Genomic DNA, 20,500 nt, shown 5'->3' on the forward strand with positions numbered 1-20,500 from the left:
CGTTCTGCGGCATGTGGGATCTTCCCGGACCGGGGCACGAACCCGTGTCCCCTGCATCGGCAGGCGGACTCTCAACCACTGCGCCACCAGGGAAGCCCTCTTTTATTTTTTTAATAAATTTATTTATTTTATTTATTTATTTTTGGCTGCATTGGGTCTTCGCTGTGGTGCGCGAGCTTCTCATTGCGGTGGATTCTCTTGTTGTGGAGCACAGGCTCAGTAGTTGTGGCGCACGGGCTTAGATGTTCTGCGGCATGTGGGATCTTCCTGGACCAGGGCTTGAACCCGTGTCCCCTGCATGGGCAGGCGGATTCTTAAGCACTGCACCGCCAGGGCAGCCCAAAAGCTACATATTTTAAAGCAGAGGAACTCTAAATCCAGGACCAGTCACTGCTGTTGACTCGACTTCACGACAAAGCTCTCTGAGCCAGGAATTCTCAGAACCAACAGGAAGGGCTTACAAAGGATACAATTCACCTTGGTCAGGAAACCAGAAAACTGGTGGCAAGACAAGCTGAAATGCTAAGGCTCCCAGTCTACAGCACAAGAAAAGGAACCTGAAGACACATGTATCCGTAATGATGATTAATTGTATCCTTCACAGCCTTGAAGTCACCTCACTGAGCTTCGACAGTATTACAAGACATTCCAGATCATTCTACAGATGAGAACTGCACCAGCACAGAATACTGCCGTGCTCACAACCATCTCTCTCAGAAAGACAGCATTTGCGTGTGACGATGAAAAGAAGGAAAACGCAACCACGGGGCGATCACACACCTGACTTCCCGCGGACACAGCCAGCGTTTCTGTCTCACTTGAGCGCACAGCAGTGGGCCAGGGCTGCAATTCCTGCACACGGTCCGCTGGGCTCCCTTCCTGCCCACCCGAGGCCCCGCAGCCCCTCACCACCCCGGTCAGAGAGGTGGGAGAGGGGCCCGAAGCAGAGTGAACGGGGAGCCGGGATCCCAGAAACGTGAAATGGAGGGTCCCGGATGGAAGACACCACGCTGCCGTATTTCCTTACACGACCTTCATGCCCACGTCACACTTCGAGGGGGAGTGAACGGGTCTGTGTCTGCTACTCGCTTCCAGAAACAAGTTCTGCCCTTACAGAGGCTGCCCAAAGTGGGACAGCTGTCACCAACCTTTGCAATTCACGTGATAAAATACCCTATACATACCCAGCCGAGGAGCACATTCCTGTAGGAGAGGCCAGCCCTCACCCGCACCCCCTTCCTGCAAACTCCACGGAGCCCGCACGTGGCCACGAGAATCCCAGCGCTACCTGCCCCAGATGCTCGTGGTGGTCTAACTGTGAGAACAGAGATTAGCTGGTAGAGGCCGACAGTAGGGGCAGGGGTACCATCCTCCAGGCCCTGAACTCCCCCCCCCCGCCGGATTTCTGCCAGTTTGTCTCTGATGTGCTCACCCCCTGAGAGACTCAGACCCCACCGCTGCCAAAGGTAACACCCTAGAACATGTTACATCATGAATTACATCATTCTCCATTCAACAGACTCTCCAGTGGTCCCCTGAGCGACCGTAACGCAGTCAACATGCCCTGACCGGTTTGTTCCCTCTTGCGAGAAAGCAGACCCGTCTCTCTGCTCCCATATTACTGAGGGGTCTGGCCATGTTCAGGCCTGTCCTATCCAATCAGATGATAAAACTGAAGTTTTATTTATCAGTATACCTCCCGTGCCCAGCACAGCGCCTGATCCGCATGAGATACTCAGCGAGTACTGGCTGCACTGAATTAAATTCAGATACAATATTATGAAAACACTACAGGAAAAAGCATGGCTTTCCACGGATCTAGGAACAACACAGGCAGGCTTCTGGGCCTCTTCGATTTTATGACTCAAATACCTGTCAAGAAGTATTTCCGACTGGGGTCAGAAATGCTCATCAACGTTACCTAAGTGGAGAGGTGAGTATTCTTCTCTGTTACAAAGGAACGATGCTCTCTGGTACTTTTTCCAAGCTGTGACATCCTGCTGGGTTTCCATCATAAGCAGTTAAAAGCAAAGGAAGACCTGGGGAGCTTTACTGATCCAATAGAGAGAGACACAGCAGCGTCAAAGACTGATTTCCCATCACGGGTGCAGGTTCAGTACAGCCATACAGCAGAGAATCACAGACTGAACAGCCGTTCTCCCTGGTTCTTCCACTCTCTCTCCAGCGCTTCCGTGGGGTTCACATACGACTCACAGTCCAAGAGGTGAGCACCTCTTCCTTTTATAAAGATTCCCTCCCCCGCAAACTGGAAGTTTCAGTAATACCCCCGAAGTCCAACGTTCAAGGTCTTTAATTAAAGGAACCTCAGCCCTGTAGCTACTTCCGAAGCGGCACTAACCACCCTGCACTGTGCTCCAAGGCGGTGCAGGAAAACTGGGCACCATCTTCTTCTTTTTTTTTTTGCGGTACGCGGGCCTCTCACTGTTGTGGCCTCTCCCGTTGCGGAGCACAGGCTCAGCGGCCATGGCTCACGGGCCCAGCCGCTCCGCGGCATGTGGGATCTTCCCGGACCGGGGCACGAACCCGCGTCCCCTGCACCGGCAGGCGGACTCTCAACCACTGCACCACCAGGGAAACCCTGGGCACCATCTTCTAATTCCTCATCCTCACCAAGACCAAATCAGCTCCTAGAAACCAGAGGCTGGTAGGAGGAAGCACATTTAAATTCTTCATAACACCTACAGTTTTCCTGTGAACCCAAGAGAGTCTTACTCTTCCCTTTCCCACCAGGGAGCCCCAACTGGGGGTGGGAGCCTCAATTCCAAATCTAATTAAGAGTTCCCTATGAGTAGCCTGCCTGACGGTACAAACTGCAGTACTCTTGGAGACTCACACCCAGCTCTGGCCCAATAAAACCCTGGGGACTTGCCAGTGTCTCTGCTTCTCTTCCACCTCTAGTGCCCATGAGTGCTCAGGCATCAGCCATCACGTGATCAGACACTTATCTTTCCTCCCAGTGTGAATCCTTCTACACCCCTTCCCCCCCAGTTTATTCATGGAAGAGTCTAAGCTTGGTCATCCACTATGAATTGGTGTTATGGCTACATCTAAAATGATGAAGATTAAGAGAACAAAAAAACCCCTCTTGCCCTTGTATCCCAACATACGATCTATTTTATTTTCCAATCAAGATATTGCTTGTGGGTTATACACTCTTCTCTATGGGCAAAATCTGTAACACATTCATGGCTGTCCTTTATTTTGGCTCTGGGGAGACCTATACCCCAAAACGCATTTTGAATTACAAACAAGTCATTGAATCAGCTGCACTGGAAGTAGCAATGTGGCCAGAGCCGTCAAAGGAAACGGGGGAGGATGAAAACGAGAAGTTTAGAAGCTTCCAAGAGAACACTTCTGCAAACAATCACGTTAGCTCTCCATACAAGCTCGCGGGTTCACGGCACACCGCCTCTGACGAGAACTCATCCGCGGCGTCCCTCTCCTTCCTGCTGCAATGACCCAACCCCGCTGAGAAAGACCCTCCCGCCAACTCCAGCTGGGGAGCTCCACCCTCTCCATACAAACTCGCGGGTTCACGGCACACCGCCTCTGACGAGAACTCATCCGCGGCGTCCCTCTCCTTCTGGCTGCAATGACCTGACCCAACCCCGCTGAGAAAGACCCTCCCGCCAACTCCAGCTGGGGAGCTCCACCCTCTCCATACAAGCTCGCGGGTTCACGGCACACCGCCTCTGACGAGAACTCATCCGCGGTGTCCCTCTCCTTCTTGCTGCAATGACCCAACCCCGCTGATAAAGACCCTCCCGCCAACTCCAGCTGGGGAGTTCCGCCGAACCACGTGGCAGTGCGTAGGAGGAGACAACAGAACCTCCTCATTCAGGATGCTTTGGGTTGACTTGACGTTTCCCGCAAAAGATATACTGAAGTGCTAACCCCCAGGACCTCAGAATGTACCTTGTTAGGAAATACGGCCTTTGCAGAAGGAATCAAGATAACTTCATTACAATGTTCCTTTTCCTCAAAAAAGTCCCAGGTTCACTTCATGGACTGAAATATATGGGAAGACCAGCGCCAATGTACTAGTTTCGTAGGGCAAACAGTTTTTTTGTTTCATAGGGCTACCACAACAAAGGACCGCAAGCTGTGGGCTAAACAGAAACGCGTTCCCACAGTTCCGGAGTCTGAAGTCCGACATCAAGCAGTCGGCAGGGCTGGCTCCATTTGAGGGCTGGGACGGAAAGTCTGCTCCAGACCCTGCTCCTTGGCCTACAGACGGGCATCTTCATGCTCACGCGCATCTGTGCCCAGATCTCCTCTTTTTACGGGACAGCAGTCACACAGGGTCAGGGCCCACCCGAATGACCTCCCTGGCTTGGGCACCTCTGGAAGACTCTACCTCCAAATGAGGTCACATTCCAAGGTGCCAGGGGTTGGGACTGCAACATATCTTCTTTTGGGGGATGGGGGAGACAGTTCAATCCATAACAGTGATGTTGACTATATACTATGTAAAGCCCTAGTGGTGGCAATAGTTAACAACAGATGCAGGAAAGGAGCACAGTGCTTAAAGACAGGACCAGGGGGGCCTCAGAACTCCTCACTTGTGCTCGGGTAAGACATCTGAGCCTGTATCAGTGGGGGGCAGGCCGGGCCACGGGCCATCCCACGGCACAGCTCCTAAAGGACACACACCTGACTCGAGGGGTGCTCGATCTAAACACTTTCCGTAAATTCTGGGCATATCATGCATTTCTTTCTTTAAAGAAAAAAAAGGATTCCGTCAGTGTCTCTGACTTCGGGCATTTAGATATACCCTGGCCAGTGGGTGGCTGAATCTGTGTGCGGGCCGGAGAACCGTGAGAGATTTCACTGTTGTTCCCGATGAAATCTTTGCGAGGAAAAATGCTCCCAGAATTTCATAAAGAAAACGAAAAGCAAAGAGTTCTACGGGGTCCAGGGGCAGAGGCACTGCAGTCCTCTGAAATCGACAGCTAAGCTCACATTCTAAAATAAAGCACTGGATATGCCTCAAGCCTAAAGCTTTTTAAACACCCTTCTCCATTTTTGTTGGCATTGAAGCTGTATTTCTAACTTACTTTCCCGATTCTTCTATCCACTGAGGCCTTAGCCTCTTCCTTCACCATTAGTTTCCCTTATGACTTTCTCCTTATGACTGTTTGCAAATCGATATCAAAAGATGTATATAGGGCTTCCCTGGTGGCGCAGCGGTTGAGAGTCCGCCTGCCGATGCAGGGGACATGGGTTCATGCCCCGGTCCGGGAAGATCCCACGTGCCGCGGAGCAGCTGGGCCCGTGAGCCATGGCCGCTGAGCCTGCGCGTCCGGAGCCTGTGCTCCGCAATGGGAGAGGCCACAACAGTGAGAGGCCCGTGTACCGCCAAAAAAAACAAAAACAAAAACAAAAACAAAAACAAAACAAAACAAAAGGTTGGGGGCAACTGCAAGGAGAGAACTTAACGATCACACAGCTCTCTCTACTTGGGTTGGACACCTGCACCTCGTGCAGCTTTAAAAGTGAGAAAAAAGCACGGCTACAGGACCACTCAGGGCACGTTATGGACTGTTACATACACCTTGGCGACCACCTAGTCCACACTTGGATTCACAGAGGGAAAGCTCTGTGATGACTTTCCAGCCGCCTGCACACGTCTCATGCACACGCACTTCACACATCCACCAGCCTTCATGAATGACTTTCAAGCGACATCCGAAACATTATAAAATTTATGCAACCCAGAGAGGGTACCGCGAGACGCTAGCGTGTGCATTTCCAGAGACTACGACACAAGTCGTGGGCCGTGCCGGAGGGTGGCGCTCTAGACGATGAGGAATGGGGACCTGGGGTTCTCTTTCTGCCCCTACAAGATATTAAGCCAGTTTCCCAGGGGCCGCTTAGCTCCCCTGAACTCAAGAGGCCACAAAGAGAGGGAAGGGCAGTCCATGGGCGGTTTCGGAGCCTCAGAGCTGATAGGGTGGTGGCAGTAATGCCCGCAGAGGATGCTGGACAATGTCTGCAGACATTCTGGGCTGTCCCGAATCGAAGGGGCGGGTTCTCCTGGCATCTACCAGGGGGTTGACTCCCCATGGTGGAGGCTGGCCTGGGCACTATAGGATGCTAACCAGCATCCCTGGCCTCCACCCACCAGATGCCAGGAGCACCCCTGCCCCCACCTGTGACAGTCAACAGCCAATAGTATCGACAGTATCTCCAGTACCCTGGAGTATCTCCACGCCTGCCAATAGGCCCCTAGGAGGCAAAACTGCCCTGGCTTGGGACCGCCATTCCAGGGTGAACGGGCAACTGTGCTGACCCATGCCTCCTACGGATACGCGTATCTAGAGGGCTGGCTTGCATGACAAATCAGGGTAAACCTTCTTATCTTCCTTACTAGCCGTCAGCAATGTGAGAGGAGCCACGTCGGAACCATCTTTAGCTCGACACTCTCAGGTACTTTTTAAACACTGCACGTCTATTCTCCACCAATGAAGCCACACGTTTGCCTGCAACATTCTCCCAGTCACTACTGCAACCGTCTGGTCCCTCACTAGACTAAACAGTCTCCTTGTGATCTTACTTACAAAATAATTTATTTCGTTGAGCCCAGGTGAATGGTTAAATGTCACCAAGCGCAGACTGGAAAAAACTCCACATGCACAGTGTTTCTGTGTACTTGATTTTTAGCTCTCCTGATTAGGAGAATGACTTTACGTAAACAATTAAATTAAAACAGAATTACCTAAAACTTCAGGAAGGACATCCCCAACACTTTTTGCATGATTTCATGGTAAACTGTTTCAAACGTAGCACAGTACAAGTCAGACTTGAGGGATACTGTTGCCAGATGTCAGCTGTGAAAATCTTGGCGCTGGTTTGAACTCCGGCTGGCGACCAAACCCATTTGGGGCGCCGGCACGCTTAAAAGAAAACGCACCTCAACTTTCAAGTTGTGCTTGTTTCCACTGAGGGTTTTCAATTCCTAAAATGTCCTAGGGATCTGAGGCATGGTTAAGGATTCCCTTTCATGTTTGTCTACCTTTTCCTAAAAGCCAGCAAGACATTGAAAAGAAGGGCACCTAACCCGTGGCTCCCAGGAGCCATGCAGTCAGTGACTCTGTTAAGGGAATTATTTATTATACGAACCCTCTACATGGAAAAACTGAAGCAAGGTTAACACTTGGGCAAAAAGGTATTTACATTCCAAACGCGAAATAATGAGTTCCCTCTTATCAGCAAGGTTGTTAAGCCACTTCGCTGCCAGCAAACGGAAATAAAACGTGGTACACCCATCTAACTTTATTGCTGACGAGAAAACCTTCACGACTACAGTCACTGGACCATTTCCCAGCCGCCTGTGGCCGTGGGTGAGCCCCATCTTTGACAGCGTCAGACAAGGCTAAGAACCACCAACTATCTCACAGGGCGGAGGGGACAGCCCACCACAGAGTCAGGACATGGCTTTGCCACCTCCCTGCAAGGCTCCGAAGCCCCCCTCCCCGTTCACCAGGCTGCCAAAGCAACTCTCCCTCCAAGGCGTAACTTCTGTAAGCTCATGAAAAGAAAAGCACAGCTCTGCAAATACAAAGGTGAGAAAGGAAAACATCTCAGAGGTGAGAGACTTCGCAAAGGTAGGGCATGCACCTGCCCAGTCTGCTCTGTTCTATTTCCACGTGTCTGTATCTTAACATCACGAAACTTATTTGATTTGACCGTAACTCTGCTTTGCAGACCTTTGAAAATGTGACACCTCCATCCCCGTAGCTGACAATGAGGTGAGAATGAAATCCAAGTTCTGAAACCTCAGGGTACTGCTTAAAGGGTTCTGCCTCAGACAGAGGAAGTGCAAACTGCGGCATTTGGAGAGTTTGAGGGATGGGGGAGAAGCCTCCAAGGGTTCAGGTATATGCTAATAATTCGAGATAGAAAGTAAAATAAACCCATCAAGGTACTACATAGTGATTCTAGTATGCGGCTCTAAAAATAATCCGTTTTGTTTGAAGCTCTAATCTCACAAGACACTACAAGGATTCCTTGAGGCTAAAATCTATTTCCGGTGGATTGTTAAGAAGTTAGTCTCCCAAATAATTCTCCCCCCATCTAGGGCAGGCACCACGAAGGCGGCTAAGGTTAAATTCTTACAATAAACCCCAGAAAGAGAGTAAACCAGGACAGGGCCGGAGCACATCAATAGGGAACATTTTCCTGGAGAAATTTTCCCAAGAAATTTTTCCAAGTACTATTAATACCGACGCTATCAAATTACCGCCTAGGAATCCCTGAGAACTGGAACATATTACTCTGCGCTTACCATGTGCCCCATACCACTCTGTTCCTTTTAGAATAAAGATACCTAGAACCAGGGAGGTTATTACAGTAACATGTGCACGGATATGAAAAACTGCTTACGGTGTTTTGTCAGGAATCTCGAACAAATTCACTCTGGGAGAGTGCCTTGCTTCATAAACTTAATTTTAATACACCCTGATGCTTCCAGGACTCTGGTTTGTGATGCTCTATCCTAAGAAATGCATTTCCTTGAATAACCGCACCAATGGAGTCTCTCTGCATCCCATTTTAAAGGTATGGGCTCCGGGGGGCTCTCAGGTGGGCAGGCAGTAGGCTCTGGGGGTGAGGCCAGGGCAGGTGTGGGCATAGGAGAGCGGAAGCAATGGTAGGGGCAGGGCAGTTAGGAGGTGAGGGAGGGGAAGGGATGGAGATGGTGTACGGCAGAGGACGGGCCCTGGGTAGAGGGTGGGCTTGGGGAAGGGTGGGGTGCAGTAGGGAGAGGGAGGGCTTTGGGTTCGGGAGGGTAGGGAGCTGGGTGCAGCACGGGGAATAGGTGCAGGACAGGTGAAAGGGCGCTGGGGGGAGGGGAGCGGGTAGGAGAGAACCCGTCCCCAGACCAGAGCCATTCCTGTGGCGCCCACCTGGCCTTATACCTTCCCACACTAGATCTGGGCAGCAGGTAGAGGTGAGTGACAGACACCTGGGGCACCGGGAGGCCGCCATCTGCTAAATGAACTTCACCTGCTGTTCTTCAACCTGGGGACATTCCAAACAGGTGGGCACTGTCATCCACCGCCCCATCCATCCATCGTTCCCTCACCCCAGACACTGTACGGTACGAGCAGAGCGTACCTGAATGTACTCCGTGGTGTTCGAGGGGTTTCCCCGCATTCAGGGGCAGGAAACTAGGCTAACCCGTGCATGTACACCCCCTTCACCATGGAGACACCTACGGACTGCACAGAGGTGTGGTCTGCTTCAAGTTCCTAAGCAGGACTTAGGGACGCATGAAGGCAAGAAGAAGAATTTGCTCTCATTAGGGCAGAAGCCAAGACTTCATCTGCCACTGTGCGTCCTATTGATTCGCCACTGAAGGCGTGAAAACCAGCCGATTTCGCTACAATACAGAACACAGAACATATCCCGGCTGAATTCTTCACCACCTCCATGTCGCATGTGCCCTAAGCTTCTAGTGATGTGTCAACACTGGGATGGGGCAGCGCCAGCCCCCGGAAGCCAAAAAGATGCCCCCCACCCCCCACCCCCGACACACATTTCTTTTCCCCCTCAAGTAGAGAGGAATTATGCAGATTGCATCGCCGTGATCCAAGAACCAGAGAAAAGTTCTACTTAGAAATCAGCTACAAATGGTGGTGGTGAATCACGCTTTAATTGATTTTTTTTCACGGCTGTGGCTATTCTCATGTAAAAGAAAAAACAGGAAACATGAGTTTTAAAAGGCACTGGATGAGATATACAGAAACAAATACTAACCCCCTTTATTTGCAATTAAAAAGTCTTAACAATTCCTTGAGAAGGCAAGATAAACACCTAGGGAAGAGGATGTAGCTGAGCCAAGTACATCCTCAAGCTACAAGGTCTCCCGTTGGGGGGCTGGGCCTGTGCACGTCCACTAGCTGGTGGTCAGTTCTCATCGCAGTGCCCCACCTGCTACAAGCTCAGGAAATGCTGGCTGAATGAGGAAGAGAGGAAAGAGGGGAGGAGGGAAGAGAGGGGAGGGGGGAAGAGAGGGGAGGGGGGAAGAGAGGGGAGGGTAAGAGGGAGGGAGGGAGGGGGAGGGGGAGGGAGGGAGGGGAGGGGGAGGGAGGGGGAGGGGAGGGGGGGAGGGAGGGGGAGGGGAGGGAGGGAGGGAGGGGGAGGGGAGGGGAGGGAGGGGGTGGGGAGGGGAGGGAGGGGGAGGGGAGGGGAGGAGGAAAGGGAGGGAGAGAGGGGGTGGGAGTGGGGAAGGGAGGGAGGAGGGAAGGGAGTAGGGGGGAGGGAGGGAGGAGGGGAGGGGAGGGAGGAGGGGAGGGGAGGGAGGAGGGAAGGGAGTGGGGGGAGGGAGGGAGGAGGGGAGGGGAGGGAGGAGGGGAGGGGAGGGAGGAGGGAGGGAGGAAGGAAGGAAGGAGGGAAGGGAGGGAGGGAGGGGGGAGGGGAGGAGAAGGAGGGGGAGAGGGAGGGAGGGAGGAAAGGAAGGAGGGAACTGAGGGAGGAGGGAGGGGGGAGGAGGGAGGGGGAAGGAAGGAAGGAGGGAATGGGGGAAGCAAGGAAGGGAGGAAGGAAGGGGGGAAGGAAGGAAGGGGGGGAAGGGAGGAAGGAGGGAGGGGGAGGGGGGAGGGAGGGAGGGAGGGCTCTGTCTGGTCTGAATAGGTCAGATGGCGGCAATCCCATTACGACAGTATCAAAGAGACAAAGTACCACATCCCACGCCCATGTCTCTAGAAGCGAGGTGTGAAAACAGGCAACACATGTGAAAACTCAGAGGAAACGTGTCTCCCATGAAGCACATGGTACAACATGTAACACGGGAAGACCCAGGAGCACTCTGGCCTCTGGCACCGCGACGTGGGCAGTACACTGATCGCTCTTCTGAAAGGAGCGGTGACCGTACAGTGGACCAGTACTCAGCCATAAAAAGTGACGGAACTTTGACATCGGCTACAACATGGAAGGATCTTAGAAACACTGTGCCTGGGGCAATAAGGCAGACACGAAAGGACACGTATTATATGATTCTACATATATGCGGCACCTAGAATCAAATTCTTAGAGACAGGAAGTGGAACATAGCTTACAAGGTGCTAGGGGCCGGGATAGACAGGGAAGGGTGAGGTGCTGTCTCACTGGTTCAGAGTTATCTGGAGGGGATGATGAAAAAGTTGCAGGTAGAGATGGTCAGCTACACAACATTATGAATGTATTTAATGCCACTGAACTGTACGTTTATGAATGGTTAAAATGATACTGTTATGTATATTTTCCACAATAAAAACAAAAAAAGAGGGACTTCCCTGGCGGTCCGGTGGTTAAGACTCTGCACTGCCAATGCAAGGGGCACGGGTTCGATCCCTGGTTGGGGAACTGAGATCTCACACGCCGCGGGGCGCGGCCATAAAATTTTAAAAGAAGAAAAGAATACGTGACTGGACATGATTTTCATAACTACTAGGGAGGCTCTTTGACCTGCTCTACAAATAGCGACCCAAGGGTTAAGGTTTCCCTAAGTATCCACAACCAGGGTGGGTGAGAAGGCCCAGGTTCGAGAAGCCACAGCTACACCCCAGGAGCTGTGACACAATCTCACTTCTTTAAAACGCTGCATGGTTAGCGCCTGGCAGAAAGGTCAGCGCCCCGGGCAGTAAACAGAGTGGACACATGGGAAGAAGCAAAGGAAGGACCAGGATGCAGAGCAGGGGGTGACAGTGAACGTCAAGAAGGCAATGACCACGAAGGAAAAAGCAGACGCGGAACGAACACAGGAGCAGGTGTCAGCAGGAAGAGGAAAAATGGCGTCAACGCATAAGAAACTATTTCATGGAAGCTTAAGGGAATGAACGGTTAAGAAACGCATTTGCCCGTGGAAAATTTAGTTTTACATTCCTATTCAAAATAACGTAGATTACCAAAATAAAATCAAAGCTGTTCTTCGGGTGACCAAGTGGCTTTGTTTCACTCATTAAAACGAGCTGGGGCTTCCCTGGTGGCGCAGTGGTTGAGAGGCCGCCTGCCGATGCAGGGGACACGGGTTCGTGCCCCGGTCCGGGAGGATCCCACGTGCCGTGGAGCGGCTGGGCCCGTGAGCCACGGGCGCTGAGCCTGCGCGTCCCGAGCCCGTGCTCCGCAACGGGAGAGGCCACGGCGGTGAGAGGCCCGCGTACCACAAAAATAATAAAAAATAAACGAGCTGGCTGGTTCCCAGGCAATCCTCTGGACCAGCCCCTGTCCCCTGGGCGTTCTCCCCGGTCCCAGCTGCACCGAAGGCCCCATCTCCCAGACATGCCCTAGGAGTACATGCTGCCCTTCAAGCCAAGGATGCCTTCCTCTGGACTCCAAAAACCTCTGCATCACCGGTGCGCTGGCTCAGATGTCACCTCCCCGACCTCCAGAAGGCAGGGGCAGCCCCACACAGCTGTCATCACCACACAGGAGGATGCTCAGGGGTCCTCCCTTCCCAGAGGAAGGGGCAGGGCTTTGCACCCCATCAGGCATTCCGTAAGACGGCTGACGACTGGCTGGTCCTCTGCACTCCCCGACCCACCCCACTGCCACCACTTGATTATAATAACCGGCACAAAGCATGAGTGTCACTACGTCATCCCTGAACGAATACATACACTTCAGAATAACAATGATTTAGTCTGTAAGTATATCAACTGGTAAAAGACAGCTTAAATCGGCTGGGACAAGGGAGAGCAGTGAACTGGGACACAGAGCATGGCGTCTGAGCAAAGAGAGGCAGATAGGAGGCTGTGCGATTCAGTGATCTCTTCTGCTACGAAATGAGGACAAAAGATAACATCAAATGGGCCTAGTGACTGCTGAAGGGCCAGGCGTTGTGCTAAGTGCTTTCCGTGGACAACTGCATTTAATCCTCATATGAGGGGAAAGATATTCTTTGACAGAGCACAAAACTTAGGCTTAAAACTTGGAGCCTTTGCTCAAGGGCACATGGACTTAACAAGAGGCCCAGCTGGGATGGCAGAGCCCAAGAAATGTTGGACCAGCTCCACCTTTGGGATCTGTACCGGGTCTTCCCTGCTGGGTTCCTCCTGGCCCCGACCCACTTCTTCCGTCACTCCTCCCCCCACAAGCCCCCCACACCCCATAATGACTTGGATTGGGGGTAGCCCCTGAGTCTCTGAGGGACGCCCCCCGGGGCATCCTTTGCCCTATGGGATGGGCCAATCCAGACTCAAACAGCCCCATCTTCTCATTGGTTTCTCTTAACACTGCTAAGAACGGGAAGGAGGGGCCCCTTCCAGCAAGGCTGAGGATAAGACTACAGCTCAACCAGAATGACATGCAGCACTGATTTAAAGGCTAAATTCAGAACACCCTTGAACACCCCTACTCATTATAAGAATACCCTTGACCAGCCCTACTCATTATAAGCAAAGCAAAAGTAAGGGGAAAACATTCTTTGAAAATTCAAATGCCTTTAAAAGATGCTGTGTTTTGAACACGGGTGGGTTTTCTTCCAAGGAGAGGAACGCTACAAAATGAACTTCCTTAAAAAAAACGTGCAAATGTTCAGGATTCCTATGTAAAACCAGCCCTACCTCCATGACGTTTTGTGCAAACTAAACAAGGTCTCGGTTGATAGTTTTGTGTGAAAATACATTTGGGCACTTTCTTCACAAAGAAACATAAAACTGCTAAAAGTTATGGCAACACCATCCAAAACATTAGTTAATCATATTAAATCATACGTAACATAATTCCTTGGGGAAAAAAAAACCTCTTTATTTTAAAATAAGTTTAGACTTATAGAAAGTTGCAGAAATAGTAGAGAGTTCCCACGAAGCCTTCACCTAGTTTCCTGTTGTGTTAACATCCTAAATAAACACATCAATGGTCAAAACAAAGAAATCAACACGGGCACAGCACACCTAACTGAACTACAGACTTTAAGCAAACTCACAGGTCCTTCTTCTGTCTCCGATTTCCATCCAGGACCCCACAACCCGTTGACCTGTGACAGTCGCCCTGTGTGTGTGTGTGTGTGTGTGTGTGTGTGTGTGTGTGTGTGTGGTATGCGGGCCTCTCACTGTTGTGGCCTCTCCCGTTGCGGAGCACAGGCTCCGGGCGCGCAGGCTCAGCGGCCATGGCTCACGGGCCCAGCTGCTCCGTGGCATGTGGGATCTTCCCAGACCGGGGCACGAACCCGTGTCCCCTGCATCGGCAGGCGGACTCTCAACCACTGCGCCACCAGGGAAGCTCGGTCGCCCTTTCTTTCCTTGCCATTCAAAGCCAGACTCTTTGGACGAGCGCGAGAAGTTATTTCGTAGAATGCCGCCCCCCACCCCACCCCCTTTTGGGTTTGCCCGCTTCTCTCGATTAGATGCAGGTTATGCATTCCCGGCAGGGATACCACAGAAGTGATGCTGTGTCCTTCTCAGGGCATCACATGATGTCACTATGCCTTACTCCTGGTGAGGTTATCCATCCTCTCCTTGGTAATTGGTAAATATCTTAGGGGACATACTCTGAGCCCATACTAGTATTACGTCATGATTCTTAGACGTTGGGGATATGAAAATTAACATATGGCTAACAATGTATACTTTAAATGGTTAGCACCATTTGTATCCTTTTCAAAAGGAAAACTCCCAAGAGGAAATTTTTAAACATGAAATTTTTAAAAAGAACTCTTGAGTTCAACCATTGATGAAGAGTTAAGCAGGAGTAAGAACAATGCTTAAAATGTCGAGGGATTATCTGTGTGTGAGCAGGAATCCAGGCAGCTGAGAGCAGCAAGAAAGTCAACCCCAAAAACACATCCCAAGAGGAAGCCTCGGTCCATGAGGCATCTTGCCAGTAATCTATCCGAAGGACGTTTGGAATCATCACTTAATTTTGTGTAATTATTATCCTGAGTATAAACAAAAGTTCTCTTAGAGTATCCATTTCAAAATGACACTGTAAATACAAGTAAGTTGAGGCTAAGTTTATTGCCAATAAACACTTTCATTAAAAAGAAGAATGGGGTTTCCCTGGTGGCGCAGCGGTTGAGAGTCCGCCTGCCGATGCAGGGGACACAGGTTCATGCCCCGGTCCGGGAAGATCCCACATGCCGCGGAGCGGCTGGGCCCGTGGGCCATGATGGCCGCTGAGCCTGCGCGTCCGGAGCCTGTGCTCCGCAACGGGAGGGGCCACAACAGTGAGAGGCCCGCGTACCACAAAAAAAAAAAAAAAAAGAAGAAGAATGATTTCTGTACCCCATACATTGTTTTAAAAAAAACCTCTATTCGTTTTAAAAAACGAGTTATGATGCACTATTGTAGAAAGCATCCGTGTGACATGAAGTGACAAGCAAACTAACACTCTAGACCCATCACTGAGCCCTAAGAGCGTGATTAATTCACCTGCAAGCATCGGTCTGCAATCCCGATGGGGGCCAACCCAACGGAAAGACCCCTTCAGGTGGGCATGGTGGGTGGTGTACAAACGAGAAGCATGGCCAAGTTTAGCATACTTGAAGAAATGCACTAAAGACACAGTGATGTCAAGTTTTAAAATACATGTAAAACTCTGGCGAAAAAAGAGTGTACTTTTAGAGCACCAACAACTTGCTTAAATAATTAAGAAGGAGTGGATGGACAGCCTTACAGACACACGGAGATCATCCAATACACACTTTACATTCTAAGACTTCAAGCAAACACATCTCATGAACCTGCATTATAAACCGTAGCCGGCTTCCTTGGATTTGGAGCCAGACAGGGTTCTTCCCCAGCCCCACAGCTCGCCGCAAGTGTGACCCTGAGCAAGTACACGCACTTCCCTCCTGGGGATGGGATGACAGGTAAAACCACCTCTCAATTAAAGGCAACCATCTGTACAATAATGAACACGTTCCAGCAAAGATTTCTGGTAGCTGGTGAGTTAATCAATTCAGCACATTTGGCTCAGAGTTAAGCTCACAGTTACTGGGTGGGGTGAATGGTGTCCCCTGAAAAACATCCTTTGACGTTGTAACTCCCGGTACTCGTGAATGTGACCTTATATAGAAATCAGGTCTTTTGCAGACAGAATCAAATTCAGATGAGGTCATACTGGACTAGGGTGGGCCTTAAATGCAATGCCTGGCGTCTTTAGAAGTGGAAGGAGAGATCTGGAGACATAGACACCTGAAGGAGGCCGTGTGAAGATGACGGCAGAGACTGGAGTGATGCGGCCACAAGCCAAGGAACAGCCGGGGCCACCAGAAGCCAGGAGAGAGGCATGGAGTAGATTCTCCCTCACAGCTTCCAAAAGGAACTGACCTTTACAATACTTTCATTTCGAACTTCTGATCTCCTGATCTGTGAGAAAATCCATTTCTGCTGTTTTAAGACCCCCTAGTTTGTAGTAATTTGTTTACAGTAGCCAGAGGAAAGTCATACAGGATATTGATGGTATTTGGTTTTAAAAAAATTTTTAAAATACTTCTATATTAGAGATACATCCGAAAATACTCAATAACAAGATGCCTGAGATTTGCTTTAAATTATTCTAATAAAAAGAAAAAGAACAGTGAGGGGACAGGTGACACCAGCTCATGAAATCCTGACAGTGGGTGTAGCAGGGTGAGGGGGAATATACCAAAATATTCTATATACTTTTGTATGACTGACAATTTCCACGTTAACAAGCTAAGAGTGTATATGTCAGACGTTAGCCGACTAGCTTCTAAACTATATATGCAACGCTGTCCCAATCTTTAACCAATGCAATCAACTTTAATATCCAGTTTTACTCACTACCCTCTTGGAAACAGAAACAGCAGAAAACCACGGGAACCCCATTGATTAAAGCAGCCGTCACATAGTGATTAATGGCCAGTAATCTTCCAACTGAGTTCTTAAAATAAAGCTGGAATTCATAAACCTCATCTCCCTATATGCTTGATCAGATAAACAGTATCACAAGCATCATGGACTTAGGTGCACTGGATAAACATAAGGAATTCTTTTTTCTAGGCACTAGGGCCGTAGCGCACAAACAGAACTAAGAAATGGAATCAACACGTGGAACGCCTGACCCGTTCCTAAGGCTACCCCTGTGGGGATTAGGGTCCCCTGGGGAGCATCAACAAAGAAGCGTTCAGATTATAGACCTAACGAATGCAACACGGGCAGGTCCAACAACATGACCGTCGTATGAGAGATCGCACTTCAAGTGAGTACGAAAACACTGCTTCAACGTTCACTTGCTGTTCTGAAGCAATAACTAAGGCTGTGAGTGTACTGGCCGGGGGCCTTCACAACACATCTCATTTGTGCTGTAGAGGCCACAGGCATCTGCTACCCGGTCTCCAACCCTAACAGCCCTCGGGAATGGTGAGCAGCATTCTGGTAACGATGCTGAAGCTTCCCGATACCTGCATTTAGCAAAGGCGGGCCTGATTCTCATAACTCCTCCTCGGGGAACACTGAGCTCACGCTTCACCCTAACTGCTCTGGAAAGCAATGAACCCGGAGGGGCAGCCCTGAGCCAGCATCCTTCAGGAGAAACCTTGGCGAAACCTCCATGAAAAATGCGATGAGAAACACAGTCAGGGGGACCTCCCTGGTGGCGCAGTGGTTAAGAATCTGCCTGCCGATGCAGGGGACACAGGTTCGAGCCCTGGTCCGGGAAGATCCCGCAGGCCGCGGAGCAACTAAGCCCGTGTGCCACAACTACTGAAGCCCACGCGCCACAACTACTGAACCCCGTGTGCCGCAACTACTGAAGCCTGTGAGCCGCAACTACCGAGCCCACGCACCACAACTACTGAAGCCCGTGTGCCTACAGCCTGTGCTCCACAAAAAGAGAAGCCACCGCAACGAGAAGCCCGCGCACGGCAACCAAGAGTGGCCCCCCGCTCGCCGCAGCTAGAGGAAACCCACGCACAGCGACAAAGACCCAACGCAGCCAAAAATAAATAAAAGTTAAAAAGAAAAAAAAAGGCAACACAGTCAGGCCTTGGCTGGGCTGGGCCAGGCAGCAGACCTCCACCAGCTCACAAGGGTCCCTGCTTTGCTCAACAGGCAGGAGGCTTCCTTTGACTTGACCCTTACATTTCCAGCTTCCTTTCAGAATTTGGGGACATGCACAGCAGGCCAGCGTACAGGGACGTGACCCTCTCCAAGGAGACAATCCTTAGATAGAGAGCCCTTCCTGCAGCACCGAGCAAGTGGAAAGTACCCTAGGACAGGGCTTCTCAGCCGCGGCACTAGTGACGTTTGGGGATGGATGACACCGTTCTTGGGACCGTCTGTACACTGCAGGGTGACGTGCAGCATCCCTGGTGTCCACCCAAGAGATGAGAGGAGGACCTCCCTACCTGGGACAACCAAAAACATCTTCAGACGTTGCCAAGAGTCGCCCGGGGGTTAAAATCCCCCCTCAGTGAGAACCAGAGCCTTTGAAGGCTCCTCACTGCAGCCTAATCCTTGGAACGTTCTGGAGCAAAGTGTGAACTCTGACTCCTTTTGATGCATCCTGGTGGACGAGAAATGGTAGAACCAACCGTCACACAGAGAGCACGAGAAAAGAACTTGCAGATGTGCAAGCACAAGAGTTTAACCAACTCACTCAGATGGCCTTTGGGAAGATGAAAAAAAACTGTTTCTGTGTAATGTCAGGCCTCACACGAAAGGGGTCTTTACCATTTTCACTCAGCAGGGCTGTCACTTCTAGGGACTCAAGATGGATGTGCGATAATTTCTCCAAGAGCAACAAGAACCGTAGCAGTACTAATAATGACAGGGGTTAAATCAATATGATTTTAACTAATAGCAGAGCTGGTACTAGGGAATTCCCTGGCGGTCCACGGGTTAGGACTCCGTGCTTCGACTGCAGGGGGATGGCTTCAATCCCTGGTCAGGGAATTGAGATCCTGCATGCCAGACGGCACAGCCAGAAAAAAAAAACAAAAAACAAAAAACACTGGTACCAGTGTGGCTCCCTTTACTTTCATGAACCCACTTAAAAGATTCCCTCTGTCATCTCCATCTTCCCGTTCCCTTCCTCGACCTTCTGTCACTCCCAGTTGCAGAACAGTGCTCACGTCCAGCGTGTGAAATGGCTGTGGGCTCCCTCCTCTGCTGTCTTCTGGAGGGGGGAGCGCAGGGCAGGGACTAAAAGGCTGACCTGTTGAGAGGAGGTCAGAGTGTAAACCAGCTAGCAGTCCCATGCGCTCACTTCTCTTCCTGGCCACACGGGGATCCTAACCCGCCGGATCCGGAACCCCCAAATGCAGAGGGCATCCCGAGCTGCGTAAAGGAAAATGACAACCGGCTCTTAGCGACTCACGGCCCCGTCCTTTCCTCCCTCAGCCTTGCAAGAATAAACAGGGCGTGCTTTCGAGTCCCTTCTCGGCTCACGTATGGGATCTGAAAAGTCAATCTAATTATTCTGGTTCCGATCTCCAGTTCTATCGGTAAGCATCGACCCAAGATACGTCAAGGCCAGTCCCTAGAAGCCGTAAAATCGGAATCCTAGAAGCTGTGCCTTCGCTACTCCACAGGCAGGTGTCCTAAAGCCCCTTTCACACCCAATTTAAGACTGGAGCTTGCGACGATGCCTGGGCGGGCTTCCCAACGCATCGACCGTGGAGATACAGTCCGCAAAGTTCAGCTCTGTTACAGCTCCTTGCATCACGTTGCTGTGGAGATGGATTCTGTTACAACAAGACGCCTCGATTCTCTGCTGAAAAGGAATTTATCTGACACTGCCCTCCCCCTCTCTGTGGTTTTATTTTCCATGCTTGGCACACAGAGTAATTCATACATTTACAAATACTTAGGGGGAAATAAATAAATAAATAAACTGCCTGGAACTGTGACAAAACGCCTGCTAGTCTCTGCTTTAAGGAATTTTACATTAAATAGGATCCAAAATCCCCCTGGGGTTTCTTCTAGTTTGCCAGAGAGCTGATTTTTGTGAATGATTTCAACTTAACTCCTAGGATAACTGTCTTATTAAATTGCTGACACATCTGTCCCACTTAAATCTATGGTTTCTGCAAACAGGATAAAAATGACTTCCACAGAATAGAAGCATCATGGTTTCCTTTCTTTTTTCTCTTATTATCAATCAATGTTATCTGTTTGGCAAGCTGTCCGAGCTTCCTTAGGATGACAGAGGTCGCAACACTTTGCAGTATCCTTAAAAGAAACGGCCAATTCAGTTCCACGATGCCAGGAACGGCCTCGCTGCCAAAGCTGCCCCTGCATCCTGCCGCGGCGACCCGTTTGTGCTCGAGCACAGGACGTCGCTTGTCTGACTGCAGCATCTCATTCCACTCTGCACCGCCGACAGAGCCCTTTTCGGCCCTGCATCGCCCAGGGCTCCTTTCCGCTTCCTCCAGCTTGGCGTGATGCAGGGCTCAGCCTCGACCCTCAAACGAGCACGCGTCACTCACGACGCCCCGTCCTTCTTGGGACCAGGGCCAGCTCCCACGACAGCAGTTTGCTTTGCGGGGGATGGCTGGGGGGTGCTGGGAGGTGGGGGGACCGCCTCCAGCTGG

At 50.8% G+C, this 20,500-nt stretch overlaps 1 protein-coding gene across 11 annotated transcripts in view; it reads right to left on the bottom strand.

Annotated features, from left to right (window-relative positions):
* The window catches only part of TBL1X (transducin beta like 1 X-linked), a 228,229-nt gene that overhangs the window by 110,766 nt on the left and 96,963 nt on the right, over positions 1-20,500 (bottom strand). Inside the window, exon 3 of one of the 11 annotated variants that reach the window (XM_060138706.1) lies at positions 3,937-4,029. The exons of 9 other annotated variants lie outside the window; for them this stretch is intronic. The gene's annotated coding sequence lies outside the window, so the exon portion shown is untranslated. Of the gene's footprint in view, positions 1-3,936; positions 4,030-19,122; positions 19,142-20,500 lie in introns of those variants that run through there. One more of the 11 variants, XM_060138708.1, reaches the window with a different exon arrangement.

This window comes from Lagenorhynchus albirostris, chromosome X (genome assembly GCF_949774975.1).
Source record: "Lagenorhynchus albirostris chromosome X, mLagAlb1.1, whole genome shotgun sequence".
NCBI classification, from domain to species: domain Eukaryota; kingdom Metazoa; phylum Chordata; class Mammalia; order Artiodactyla; family Delphinidae; genus Lagenorhynchus; species Lagenorhynchus albirostris.